Below are 15,284 nucleotides of genomic sequence, written 5' to 3'. Positions count from 1 at the left end.
CCCAATTCGGGCATTCAGAACATATAGCACGTTGCTGTAAGCAAGCACATTCTCATTCAAAGATGCAAGTTACTAGGTAGGAACAAGTTTGTATAGGTATTTCAAAGATGCCCAGAACTGAGCTAAACTTGGTATGTGTCCAACTCCTAGAAATAACTTCATGCCTCATCTCCCTTACTTCCATCTAGTAAGGATCACATAATTCCTAACAAAGTTTTGACACAGATTCCCAATTCGGGCATTCAGAACATATAGCACGTTGCTGTAAGCAAGCACATTCTCATTCAAAGATGCAAGTTACTAGGTAGGAACAAGTTTGTATAGGTATTTCAAAGATGCCCAGAACTGAGCTAAACTTGGTATGTGTCCAACTCCTAGAAATAACTTCATGCCCCATCTCCCTTACTTCCAGCTAGTAAGGATCACATAATTCCTAACAAAGTTTTGACACAGATTCCCAATTCGGGCATTCAGAACATATAGCACGTTGCTGTAAGCAAGCAGATTCTCATTCAAAGATGCAAGTTACTAGGTAGGAACAAGTTTGTATAGGTATTTCAAAGATGCCCAGAACTGAGCTAAACTTGGTATGTGTCCAACTCCTAGAAATAACTTCATGCCCCATCTCCCTTACTTCCAGCTAGTAAGGATCACATAATTCCTAACAAAGTTTTGACACAGATTCCCAATTCGGGCATTCAGAACATATAGCACGTTGCTGTAAGCAAGCAGATTCTCATTCAAAGTTGCAAGTTACTATGTAGGAACAAGTTTGTATAGGTATTTCAAAGATGCCCAGAACTGAGCTAAACTTGGTATGTGTCCAACTCCTAGAAATAACTTCATGCCCCATCTCCCTTACTTCCAGCTAGTAAGGATCACATAATTCCTAACAAAGTTTTGACACAGATTCACAATTCCGGCATTCAGAACATATAGCACGTTGCTGTAAGCAAGCACATTCTCATTCAAAGATGCAAGTTACTAGGTAGGAACAAGTTTGTATAGGTATTTCAAAGATGCCCAGAACTGAGCTAAACTTGGTATGTGTCCAACTCCTAGAAATAACTTCATGCTCCACCTCCCTTACTTCCAGCTAGTAAGGATCACATAATTCCTAACAAAGTTTTGACACAGATTCCCAAATCGGGCATTCAGAACATATAGCACGTTGCTGCAAGCAAGCACATTCTCATTCAAAGTTGCAAGTTACTAGGTAGGAACAAGTTTGTATAGGTATTTCAAAGATGCCCAGAACTGAGCTAAACTTCGTATGTCTCCAACTCCAAGAAATAACTTCATGCCCCATCTCCCTTACTTCCAGCTAGTAAGGATCACATAATTCCTAACAAAGTTTTGACACAGATTCCCAATTCGGGCATTCAGAACATATAGCACGTTGCTGTAAGCAAGCACATTCTCATTCAAAGTTGCAAGTTACTATGTAGGAACAAGTTTGTATAGGTATTTCAAAGAGGCCCAGAACTGAGCTAAACTTGGTATGTGTCCAACTCCTAGAAATAACTTCATGCCCCATCTCCCTTACTTCCAGCTAGTAAGGATCACATAATTCCTAACAAAGTTTTGACACAGATTCCCAATTCGGGCATTCAGAACATATAGCACGTTGCTGTAAGCAAGCACATTCTCATTCAAAGATGCAAGTTACTATGTAGGAACAAGTTTGTATAGGTATTTCAAAGATGCCCAGAACTGAGCTAAACTTGGTATGTGTCCAACTCCTAGAAATAACTTCATGCCCCATCTCCCTTACTTCCAGCTAGTAAGGATCACATAATTCCTAACAAAGTTTTGACACAGATTCCCAATTCGGGCATTCAGAACATATAGCACGTTGCTGTAAGCAAGCACATTCTCATTCAAAGTTGCAAGTTACTATGTAGGAACAAGTTTGTATAGGTATTTCAAAGATGCCCAGAACTGAGCTAAACTTGGTATGTGTCCAACTCCTAGAAATAACTTCATGCCCCATCTCCCTTACTTCCAGCTAGTAAGGATCACATAATTCCTAACAAAGTTTTGACACAGATTGCCAATTCGGGCATTCAGAACATATAGCACGTTGCTGTAAGCAAGCACATTCTCATTCAAAGATGCAAGTTACTATGTAGGAACAAGTTTGTATAGGTATTTCAAAGATGCCCAGAACTGAGCTAAACTTGGTATGTGTCCAACTCCTAGAAATAACTTCATGCTCCACCTCCCTTACTTCCAGCTAGTAAGGATCACATAATTCCTAACAAAGTTTTGACACAGATTCCCAAATCGGGCATTCAGAACATATAGCACGTTGCTGCAAGCAAGCACATTCTCATTCAAAGTTGCAAGTTACTATATAGGAACAACTTTGTATAGGTATTTCAAAGATGCCCAGAACTGAGCTAAACTTGGTATGTCTCCAACTCCTAGAAATAACTTCATGCCCCATCTCCCTTACTTCCAGCTAGTAAGGATCACATAATTCCTAACAAAGTTTTGACACAGATTCCCAATTCGGGCATTCAGAACATATAGCACGTTGCTGTAAGCAAGCACATTCTCATTCAAAGTTGCAAGTTACTATGTAGGAACAAGTTTGTATAGGTATTTCAAAGATGCCCAGAACTGAGCTAAACTTGGTATGTGTCCAACTCCTAGAAATAACTTCATGCCCCATCTCCCTTACTTCCAGCTAGTAAGGATCACATAATTCCTAACAAAGTTTTGACACAGATTCCCAATTCGGGCATTCAGAACATATAGCACGTTGCTGTAAGCAAGCACATTCTCATTCAAAGATGCAAGTTACTATGTAGGAACAAGTTTGTATAGGTATTTCAAAGATGCCCAGAACTGAGCTAAACTTGGTATGTGTCCAACTCCTAGAAATAACTTCATGCCCCATCTCCCTTACTTCCAGCTAGTAAGGATCACATAATTCCTAACAAAGTTTTGACACAGATTCCCAATTCGGGCATTCAGAACATATAGCACGTTGCTGTAAGCAAGCACATTCTCATTCAAAGATGCAAGTTACTATGTAGGAACAAGTTTGTATAGGTATTTCAAAGATGCCCAGAACTGAGCTAAACTTGGTATGTGTCCAACTCCTAGAAATAACTTCATGCTCCACCTCCCTTACTTCCAGCTAGTAAGGATCACATAATTCCTAACAAAGTTTTGACACAGATTCCCAAATCGGGCATTCAGAACATATAGCACGTTGCTGCAAGCAAGCACATTCTCATTCAAAGTTGCAAGTTACTATGTAGGAACAAGTTTGTATAGGTATTTCAAAGATGCCCAGAACTGAGCTAAACTTGGTATGTCTCCAACTCCAAGAAATAACTTCATGCCCCATCTCCCTTACTTCCAGCTAGTAAGGATCACATAATTCCTAACAAAGTTTTGACACAGATTCCCAATTCGGGCATTCAGAACATATAGCACGTTGCTGTAAGCAAGCACATTCTCATTCAAAGTTGCAAGTTACTATGTAGGAACAAGTTTGTATAGGTATTTCAAAGATGCCCAGAACTGAGCTAAACTTGGTATGTGTCCAACTCCTAGAAATAACTTCATGCCCCATCTCCCTTACTTCCAGCTAGTAAGGATCACATAATTCCTAACAAAGTTTTGACACAGATTGCCAATTCGGGCATTCAGAACATATAGCACGTTGCTGTAAGCAAGCACATTCTCATTCAAAGATGCAAGTTACTATGTAGGAACAAGTTTGTATAGGTATTTCAAAGATGCCCAGAACTGAGCTAAACTTGCTATGTGTCCAACTCCTAGAAATAACTTCATGCTCCACCTCCCTTACTTCCAGCTAGTAAGGATCACATAATTCCTAACAAAGTTTTGACACAGATTCCCAAATCGGGCATTCAGAACATATAGCACGTTGCTGCAAGCAAGCACATTCTCATTCAAAGTTGCAAGTTACTATGTAGGAACAAGTTTGTGTAGGTATTTCAAAGATGCCCAGAACTGAGCTAAACTTGGTATGTCTCCAACTCCTAGAAATAACTTCATGCCCCATCTCCCTTACTTCCAGCTAGTAAGGATCACATAATTCCTAACAAAGTTTTGACACAGATTCCCAATTCGGGCATTCAGAACATATAGCACGTTGCTGTAAGCAAGCACATTCTCATTCAAAGTTGCAAGTTACTATGTAGGAACAAGTTTGTATAGGTATTTCAAAGATGCCCAGAACTGAGCTAAACTTGGTATGTGTCCAAATCCTAGAAATAACTTCATGCCCTTCTCCCTTACTTCCAGCTAGTAACGATCACATAATTCCTAACAAAGTTTTGACACAGATTCACTATTCGGGCATTCAGAACATATAGCACGTTGCTGCAAGCAAGCACATTCTCATTCAAAGTTGCAAGTTACTATGTAGGAACAAGTTTGTGTAGGTATTTCAAAGATGCCCAGAACTGAGCTAAACTTGGTATGTCTCCAACTCCAAGAAATAACTTCATGCCCCATCTCCCTTACTTCCAGCTAGTAACGATCACATAATTCCTAACAAAGTTTTGACACAGATTCCCAATTCGGGCATTCAGAACATATAGCACGTTGCTGTAAGCAAGCACATTCTCATTCAAAGTTGCAAGTTACTATGTCGGAACAAGTTTGTATAGGTATTTCAAAGATGCCCAGAACTGAGCTAAACTTGGTATGTGTCCAACTCCTAGAAATAACTTCATGCCCCATCTCCCTTACTTCCAGCTAGTAAGGATCACATAATTCCTAACAAAGTTTGGACAGAGATTGCCAATTCGGGCATTCAGAACATATAGCACGTTGCTGTAAGCAAGCACATTCTCATTCAAAGTTGCAAGTTACTATGTAGGAACAAGTTTGTATAGGTATTTCAAAGATGCCCAGAACTGAGCTAAACTTGGTATGTGTCCAACTCCTAGAAATAACTTCATGCCCCATCTCCCTTACTTCCAGCTAGTAAGGATCACATAATTCCTAACAAAGTTTTGACACAGATTCCCAATTCGGGCATTCAGAACATATAGCACGTTGCTGTAAGCAAGCAGATTCTCATTCAAAGATGCAAGTTACTAGGTAGGAACAAGTTTGTATAGGTATTTCAAAGATGCCCAGAACTGAGCTAAACTTGGTATGTCTCCAACTCCAAGAAATAACTTCATGCCCCATCTCCCTTACTTCCAGCTAGTAAGGATCACATAATTCCTAACAAAGTTTTGACACAGATTCCCAATTCGGGCATTCAGAACATATAGCACGTTGCTGTAAGCAAGCACATTCTCATTCAAAGTTGCAAGTTACTATGTAGGAACAAGTTTGTATAGGTATTTCAAAGATGCCCAGAACTGAGCTAAACTTGGTATGTGTCCAACTCCTAGAAATAACTTCATGCCCCATCTCCCTTACTTCCAGCTAGTAAGGATCACATAATTCCTAACAAAGATTTGACACAGATTCCCAATTCGGGCATTCAGAACATATAGCACGTTGCTGTAAGCAAGCACATTCTCATTCAAAGATGCAAGTTACTAGGTAGGAACAAGTTTGTATAGGTATTTCAAAGATGCCCAGAACTGAGCTAAACTTGGTATGTGTCCAACTCCTAGAAATAACTTCATGCCCCATCTCCCTTACTTCCATCTAGTAAGGATCACATAATTCCTAACAAAGTTTTGACACAGATTCCCAATTCGGGCATTCAGAACATATAGCACGTTGCTGTAAGCAAGCACATTCTCATTCAAAGTTGCAAGTTACTATGTAGGAACAAGTTTGTATAGGTATTTCAAAGATGCCCAGAACTGAGCTAAACTTGGTATGTGTCCAAATCCTAGAAATAACTTCATGCCCTTCTCCCTTACTTCCAGCTAGTAACGATCACATAATTCCTAACAAAGTTTTGACACAGATTCACTATTCGGGCATTCAGAACATATAGCACGTTGCTGCAAGCAAGCACATTCTCATTCAAAGTTGCAAGTTACTATGTAGGAACAAGTTTGTGTAGGTATTTCAAAGATGCCCAGAACTGAGCTAAACTTGGTATGTCTCCAACTCCAAGAAATAACTTCATGCCCCATCTCCCTTACTTCCAGCTAGTAACGATCACATAATTCCTAACAAAGTTTTGACACAGATTCCCAATTCGGGCATTCAGAACATATAGCACGTTGCTGTAAGCAAGCACATTCTCATTCAAAGTTGCAAGTTACTATGTCGGAACAAGTTTGTATAGGTATTTCAAAGATGCCCAGAACTGAGCTAAACTTGGTATGTGTCCAACTCCTAGAAATAACTTCATGCCCCATCTCCCTTACTTCCAGCTAGTAAGGATCACATAATTCCTAACAAAGTTTGGACAGAGATTGCCAATTCGGGCATTCAGAACATATAGCACGTTGCTGTAAGCAAGCACATTCTCATTCAAAGTTGCAAGTTACTATGTAGGAACAAGTTTGTATAGGTATTTCAAAGATGCCCAGAACTGAGCTAAACTTGGTATGTGTCCAACTCCTAGAAATAACTTCATGCCCCATCTCCCTTACTTCCAGCTAGTAAGGATCACATAATTCCTAACAAAGTTTTGACACAGATTCCCAATTCGGGCATTCAGAACATATAGCACGTTGCTGTAAGCAAGCAGATTCTCATTCAAAGATGCAAGTTACTAGGTAGGAACAAGTTTGTATAGGTATTTCAAAGATGCCCAGAACTGAGCTAAACTTGGTATGTCTCCAACTCCAAGAAATAACTTCATGCCCCATCTCCCTTACTTCCAGCTAGTAAGGATCACATAATTCCTAACAAAGTTTTGACACAGATTCCCAATTCGGGCATTCAGAACATATAGCACGTTGCTGTAAGCAAGCACATTCTCATTCAAAGTTGCAAGTTACTAGGTAGGAACAAGTTTGTATAGGTATTTCAAAGATGCCCAGAACTGAGCTAAACTTGGTATGTGTCCAACTCCTAGAAATAACTTCATGCCCCATCTCCCTTACTTCCAGCTAGTAAGGATCACATAATTCCTAACAAAGTTTTGACACAGATTCCCAATTCGGGCATTCAGAACATATAGCACGTTGCTGTAAGCAAGCACATTCTCATTCAAAGATGCAAGTTACTAGGTAGGAACAAGTTTGTATAGGTATTTCAAAGATGCCCAGAACTGAGCTAAACTTGGTATGTGTCCAACTCCTAGAAATAACTTCATGCCCCATCTCCCTTACTTCCATCTAGTAAGGATCACATAATTCCTAACAAAGTTTTGACAAAGATTCACAATTCGGGCATTCAGAACATATAGCACGTTGCTGTAAGCAAGCAGATTCTCATTCAAAGATGCAAGTTACTAGGTAGGAACAAGTTTGTATAGGTATTTCAAAGATGCCCAGAACTGAGCTAAACTTGGTATGTGTCCAACTCCTAGAAATAACTTCATGCCCCATCTCCCTTACTTCCAGCTAGTAAGGATCACATAATTCCTAACAAAGTTTTGACACAGATTGCCAATTCGGGCATTCAGAACATATAGCACGTTGCTGTAAGCAAGCACATTCTCATTCAAAGATGCAAGTTACTAGGTAGGAACAAGTTTGTATAGGTATTTCAAAGATGCCCAGAACTGAGCTAAACTTGGTATATGTCCAACTCCTAGAAATAACTTCATGCCCCATCTCCCTTACTTCCAGCTAGTAAGGATCACATAATTCCTAACAAAGTTTTGACACAGATTCCCAATTCGGGCATTCAGAACATATAGCACGTTGCTGTAAGCAAGCAGATTCTCATTCAAAGTTGCAAGTTACTAGGTAGGAACAAGTTTGTATAGGTATTTCAAAGATGCCCAGAACTGAGCTAAACTTGGTATGTGTCCAACTCCTAGAAATAACTTCATGCCCCATCTCCCTTACTTCCAGCTAGTAAGGATCACATAATTCCTAACACAGTTTTGACACAGATTCCCTATTCGGGCATTCAGAACATATAGCACGTTGCTGTGAGCAAGCAGATTCTCATTCAAAGATGCAAGTTACTAGGTAGGAACAAGTTTGTATAGGTATTTCAAAGATGCCCAGAACTGAGCTAAACTTGGTATGTGTCCAACTCCTAGAAATAACTTCATGCCCCATCTCCCTTACTTCCAGCTAGTAAGGATCACATAATTCCTAACAAAGTTTTGACACAGATTCCCAATTCGGGCATTCAGAACATATAGCACGTTGCTGTAAGCAAGCACATTCTCATTCAAAGATGCAAGTTACTATGTAGGAACAAGTTTGTATAGGTATTTCAAAGAGGCCAAGAACTGAGCTAAACTTGGTATGTGTCCAACTCCTAGAAATAACTTCATGCCCCATCACCCTTACTTCCAGCTAGTAAGGATCACATAATTCCTAACAAAGTTTTGACACAGATTCCCAATTCGGGCATTCAGAACATATAGCACGTTGCTGTAAGCAAGCAGATTCTCATTCAAAGTTGCAAGTTACTATGTAGGAACAAGTTTGTATAGGTATTTCAAAGATGTCCAGAACTGAGCTAAACTTGGTATGTGTCCAACTCCTAGCAATAACTTCATGCCCCATCTCCCTTACTTCCAGCTAGTAAGGATCACATAATTCCTAACAAAGTTTTGACACAGATTCCCAATTCGGGCATTCAGAACATATAGCACGTTGCTGCAAGCAAGCACATTCTCATTCAAAGTTGCAAGTTACTATGTAGGAACAAGTTTGTATAGGTATTTCAAAGATGCCCAGAACTGAGCTAAACTTGGTATGTGTCCAACTCCTAGAAATAACTTCATGCCCCATCTCCCTTACTTCCAGCTAGTAAGGATCACATAATTCCTAACAAAGTTTTGACACAGATTCCCAATTCGGGCATTCAGAACATATAGCACGTTGCTGCAAGCAAGCACATTCTCATTCAAAGTTGCAAGTTACTATGTAGGAACAAGTTTGTATAGGTATTTCAAAGATGCCCAGAACTGAGCTAAACTTGGTATGTGTCCAACTCCTAGAAATAACTTCATGCCCCATCTCCCTTACTTCCAGCTAGTAAGGATCACATAATTCCTAACAAAGTTTTGACACAGATTGCCAATTCGGGCATTCAGAACATATAGCACGTTGCTGTAAGCAAGCACATTCTCATTCAAAGTTGCAAGTTACTATGTAGGAACAAGTTTGTATAGGTATTTCAAAGAGGCCCAGAACTGAGCTAAACTTGGTATGTGTCCAACTCCTAGAAATAACTTCATGCCCCATCTCCCTTACTTCCAGCTAGTAAGGATCACATAATTCCTAACAAAGTTTTGACACAGATTCCCAATTCGGGCATTCAGAACATATAGCACGTTGCTGTAAGCAAGCAGATTCTCATTCAAAGTTGCAAGTTACTATGTAGGAACAAGTTTGTATAGGTATTTCAAAGATGCCCAGAACTGAGCTAAACTTGGTATGTGTCCAACTCCTAGCAATAACTTCATGCCCCATCTCCCTTACTTCCAGCTAGTAAGGATCACATAATTCCTAACAAAGTTTTGACACAGATTCCCAATTCGGGCATTCAGAACATATAGCACGTTGCTGTAAGCAAGCACATTCTCATTCAAAGTTGCAAGTTACTATGTAGGAACAAGTTTGTATAGGTATTTCAAAGATGCCCAGAACTGAGCTAAACTTGGTATGTGTCCAACTCCTAGAAATAACTTCATGCCCCATCTCCCTTACTTCCAGCTAGTAAGGATCACATAATTCCTAACAAAGTTTTGACACAGATTCCCAATTCGGGCATTCAGAACATATAGCACGTTGCTGTAAGCAAGCACATTCTCATTCAAAGATGCAAGTTACTAGGTAGGAACAAGTTTGTATAGGTATTTCAAAGATGCCCAGAACTGAGCTAAACTTGGTATGTGTCCAACTCCTAGAAATAACTTCATGCCCCATCTCCCTTACTTCCAGCTAGTAAGGATCACATAATTCCTAACAAAGTTTTGACACAGATTGCCAATTCGGGCATTCAGAACATATAGCACGTTGCTGTAAGCAAGCACATTCTCATTCAAAGATGCAAGTTACTAGGTAGGAACAAGTTTGTATAGGTATTTCAAAGATGCCCAGAACTGAGCTAAACTTGGTATGTGTCCAACTCCTAGAAACAACTTCATGCCCCATCTCCCTTACTTCCAGCTAGTAAGGATCACATAATTCCTAACAAAGTTTTGACACAGATTCCCAATTCGGGCATTCAGAACATATAGCACGTTGCTGTAAGCAAGCAGATTCTCATTCAAAGTTGCAAGTTACTAGGTAGGAACAAGTTTGTATAGGTATTTCAAAGATGCCCAGAACTGAGCTAAACTTGGTATGTGTCCAACTCCTAGAAATAACTTCATGCCCCATCTCCCTTACTTCCAGCTAGTAAGGATCACATAATTCCTAACACAGTTTTGACACAGATTCCCTATTCAGGCATTCAGAACATATAGCACGTTGCTGTGAGCAAGCAGATTCTCATTCAAAGATGCAAGTTACTAGGTAGGAACAAGTTTGTATAGGTATTTCAAAGAGGCCCAGAACTGAGCTAAACTTGGTATGTGTCCAACTCCTAGAAATAACTTCATGCCCCATCTCCCTTACTTCCAGCTAGTAAGGATCACATAATTCCTAACAAAGTTTTGACACAGATTCCCAATTCGGGCATTCAGAACATATAGCACGTTGCTGTAAGCAAGCACATTCTCATTCAAAGTTGCAAGTTACTATGTAGGAACAAGTTTGTATAGGTATTTCAAAGAGGCCCAGAACTGAGCTAAACTTGGTATGTGTCCAACTCCTAGAAATAACTTCATGCCCCATCTCCCTTACTTCCAGCTAGTAAGGATCACATAATTCCTAACAAAGTTTTGACACAGATTGCCAATTCGGGCATTCAGAACATATAGCACGTTGCTGTAAGCAAGCACATTCTCATTCAAAGATGCAAGTTACTAGGTAGGAACAAGTTTGTATAGGTATTTCAAAGATGCCCAGAACTGAGCTAAACTTGGTATATGTCCAACTCCTAGAAATAACTTCATGCCCCATCTCCCTTACTTCCAGCTAGTAAGGATCACATAATTCCTAACAAAGTTTTGACACAGATTCCCAATTCGGGCATTCAGAACATATAGCACGTTGCTGTAAGCAAGCAGATTCTCATTCAAAGTTGCAAGTTACTAGGTAGGAACAAGTTTGTATAGGTATTTCAAAGATGCCCAGAACTGAGCTAAACTTGGTATGTGTCCAACTCCTAGAAACAACTTCATGCCCCATCTCCCTTACTTCCAGCTAGTAAGGATCACATAATTCCTAACAAAGTTTTGACACAGATTCCCAATTCGGGCATTCAGAACATATAGCACGTTGCTGTAAGCAAGCAGATTCTCATTCAAAGTTGCAAGTTACTAGGTAGGAACAAGTTTGTATAGGTATTTCAAAGATGCCCAGAACTGAGCTAAACTTGGTATGTGTCCAACTCCTAGAAATAACTTCATGCCCCATCTCCCTTACTTCCAGCTAGTAAGGATCACATAATTCCTAACACAGTTTTGACACAGATTCCCTATTCAGGCATTCAGAACATATAGCACGTTGCTGTGAGCAAGCAGATTCTCATTCAAAGATGCAAGTTACTAGGTAGGAACAAGTTTGTATAGGTATTTCAAAGAGGCCCAGAACTGAGCTAAACTTGGTATGTGTCCAACTCCTAGAAATAACTTCATGCCCCATCTCCCTTACTTCCAGCTAGTAAGGATCACATAATTCCTAACAAAGTTTTGACACAGATTCCCAATTCGGGCATTCAGAACATATAGCACGTTGCTGTAAGCAAGCACATTCTCATTCAAAGTTGCAAGTTACTATGTAGGAACAAGTTTGTATAGGTATTTCAAAGAGGCCCAGAACTGAGCTAAACTTGGTATGTGTCCAACTCCTAGAAATAACTTCATGCCCCGTCTCCCTTACTTCCAGCTAGTAAGGATCACATAATTCCTACAAAGTTTTGACACAGATTCCCAATTCGGGCATTCAGAACATATAGCACGTTGCTGTAAGCAAGCAGATTCTCATTCAAAGTTGCAAGTTACTATGTAGGAACAAGTTTGTATAGGTATTTCCAAGATGTCCAGAACTGAGCTAAACTTGGTATGTGTCCAACTCCTAGCAATAACTTCATGCCCCATCTCCCTTACTTCCAGCTAGTAAGGATCACATAATTCCTAACAAAGTTTTGACACAGATTCCCAATTCGGGCATTCAGAACATATAGCACGTTGCTGCAAGCAAGCACATTCTCATTCAAAGTTGCAAGTTACTATGTAGGAACAAGTTTGTATAGGTATTTCAAAGATGCCCAGAACTGAGCTAAACTTGGTATGTGTCCAACTCCTAGAAATAACTTCATGCCCCATCTCCCTTACTTCCAGCTAGTAAGGATCACATAATTCCTAACAAAGTTTTGACACAGATTCCCAATTCGGGCATTCAGAACATATAGCACGTTGCTGCAAGCAAGCACATTCTCATTCAAAGTTGCAAGTTACTATGTAGGAACAAGTTTGTATAGGTATTTCAAAGATGCCCAGAACTGAGCTAAACTTGGTATGTGTCCAACTCCTAGAAATAACTTCATGCCCCATCTCCCTTACTTCCAGCTAGTAAGGATCACATAATTCCTAACAAAGTTTTGACACAGATTGCCAATTCGGGCATTCAGAACATATAGCACGTTGCTGTAAGCAAGCACATTCTCATTCAAAGTTGCAAGTTACTATGTAGGAACAAGTTTGTATAGGTATTTCAAAGAGGCCCAGAACTGAGCTAAACTTGGTATGTGTCCAACTCCTAGAAATAACTTCATGCCCCATCTCCCTTACTTCCAGCTAGTAAGGATCACATAATTCCTAACAAAGTTTTGACACAGATTCCCAATTCGGGCATTCAGAACATATAGCACGTTGCTGTAAGCAAGCAGATTCTCATTCAAAGTTGCAAGTTACTATGTAGGAACAAGTTTGTATAGGTATTTCAAAGATGCCCAGAACTGAGCTAAACTTGGTATGTGTCCAACTCCTAGCAATAACTTCATGCCCCATCTCCCTTACTTCCAGCTAGTAAGGATCACATAATTCCTAACAAAGTTTTGACACAGATTCCCAATTCGGGCATTCAGAACATATAGCACGTTGCTGTAAGCAAGCACATTCTCATTCAAAGTTGCAAGTTACTATGTAGGAACAAGTTTGTATAGGTATTTCAAAGATGCCCAGAACTGAGCTAAACTTGGTATGTGTCCAACTCCTAGAAATAACTTCATGCCCCATCTCCCTTACTTCCAGCTAGTAAGGATCACATAATTCCTAACAAAGTTTTGACACAGATTCCCAATTCGGGCATTCAGAACATATAGCACGTTGCTGCAAGCAAGCACATTCTCATTCAAAGTTGCAAGTTACTATGTAGGAACAAGTTTGTATAGGTATTTCAAAGATGCCCAGAACTGAGCTAAACTTGGTATGTGTCCAACTCCTAGAAATAACTTCATGCCCCATCTCCCTTACTTCCAGCTAGTAAGGATCACATAATTCCTAACAAAGTTTTGACACAGATTCCCAATTCGGGCATTCAGAACATATAGCACGTTGCTGTAAGCAAGCAGATTCTCATTCAAAGATGCAAGTTACTATGTAGGAACAAGTTTGTATAGGTATTTCAAAGATGCCCAGAACTGAGCTAAACTTGGTATGTGTCCAACTCCTAGAAATAACTTCATGCCCCATCTCCCTTACTTCCAGCTAGTAAGGATCACATAATTCCTAACAAAGTTTTGACACAGATTCCCAATTCGGGCATTCAGAACATATAGCACGTTGCTGTAGGCAAGCAGATTCTCATTCAAAGATGCAAGTTACTATGTAGGAACAAGTTTGTATAGGTATTTCAAAGATGCCCAGAACTGAGCTAAACTTGGTATGTGTCCAACTCCTAGAAATAACTTCATGCCCCATCTCCCTTACTTCCAGCTAGTAAGGATCACATAATTCCTAACAAAGTTTTGACACAGATTCCCAATTCGGGCATTCAGAACATATAGCACGTTGCTGTAAGCAAGCAGATTCTCATTCAAAGTTGCAAGTTACTATGTAGGAACAAGTTTGTATAGGTATTTCAAAGATGCCCAGAACTGAGCTAAACTTGGTATGTGTCCAACTCCTAGAAATAACTTCATGCCCCATCTCCCTTACTTCCAGCTAGTAAGGATCACATAATTCCTAACAAAGTTTTGACACAGATTCCCAATTCGGGCATTCAGAACATATAGCACGTTGCTGTAAGCAAGCAGATTCTCATTCAAAGATGCAAGTTACTAGGTAGGAACAAGTTTGTATAGGTATTTCAAAGATGCCCAGAACTGAGCTAAACTTGGTATGTCTCCAACTCCAAGAAATAACTTCATGCCCCATCTCCCTTACTTCCAGCTAGTAAGGATCACATAATTCCTAACAAAGTTTTGACACAGATTCCCAATTCGGGCATTCAGAACATATAGCACGTTGCTGTAAGCAAGCACATTCTCATTCAAAGTTGCAAGTTACTATGTAGGAACAAGTTTGTATAGGTATTTCAAAGATGCCCAGAACTGAGCTAAACTTGGTATGTGTCCAACTCCTAGAAATAACTTCATGCCCCATCTCCCTTACTTCCAGCTAGTAAGGATCACATAATTCCTAACAAAGTTTTGACACAGATTCCCAATTCGGGCATTCAGAACATATAGCACGTTGCTGTAAGCAAGCACATTCTCATTCAAAGATGCAAGTTACTAGGTAGGAACAAGTTTGTATAGGTATTTCAAAGATGCCCAGAACTGAGCTAAACTTGGTATGTGTCCAACTCCTAGAAATAACTTCATGCCCCATCTCCCTTACTTCCATCTAGTAAGGATCACATAATTCCTAACAAAGTTTTGACAAAGATTCACAATTCGGGCATTCAGAACATATAGCACGTTGCTGTAAGCAAGCAGATTCTCATTCAAAGATGCAAGTTACTAGGTAGGAACAAGTTTGTATAGGTATTTCAAAGATGCCCAGAACTGAGCTAAACTTGGTATGTGTCCAACTCCTAGAAATAACTTCATGCCCCATCTCCCTTACTTCCAGCTAGTAAGGATCACATAATTCCTAACAAAGTTTTGACACAGATTGCCAATTCGGG

Source organism: Diceros bicornis, assembly GCF_020826845.1.
Source record: "Diceros bicornis minor isolate mBicDic1 chromosome 7 unlocalized genomic scaffold, mDicBic1.mat.cur SUPER_7_unloc_2, whole genome shotgun sequence".
In the NCBI taxonomy this organism is placed as follows: domain Eukaryota; kingdom Metazoa; phylum Chordata; class Mammalia; order Perissodactyla; family Rhinocerotidae; genus Diceros; species Diceros bicornis.
This window is presented reverse-complemented; position numbering follows the sequence as displayed.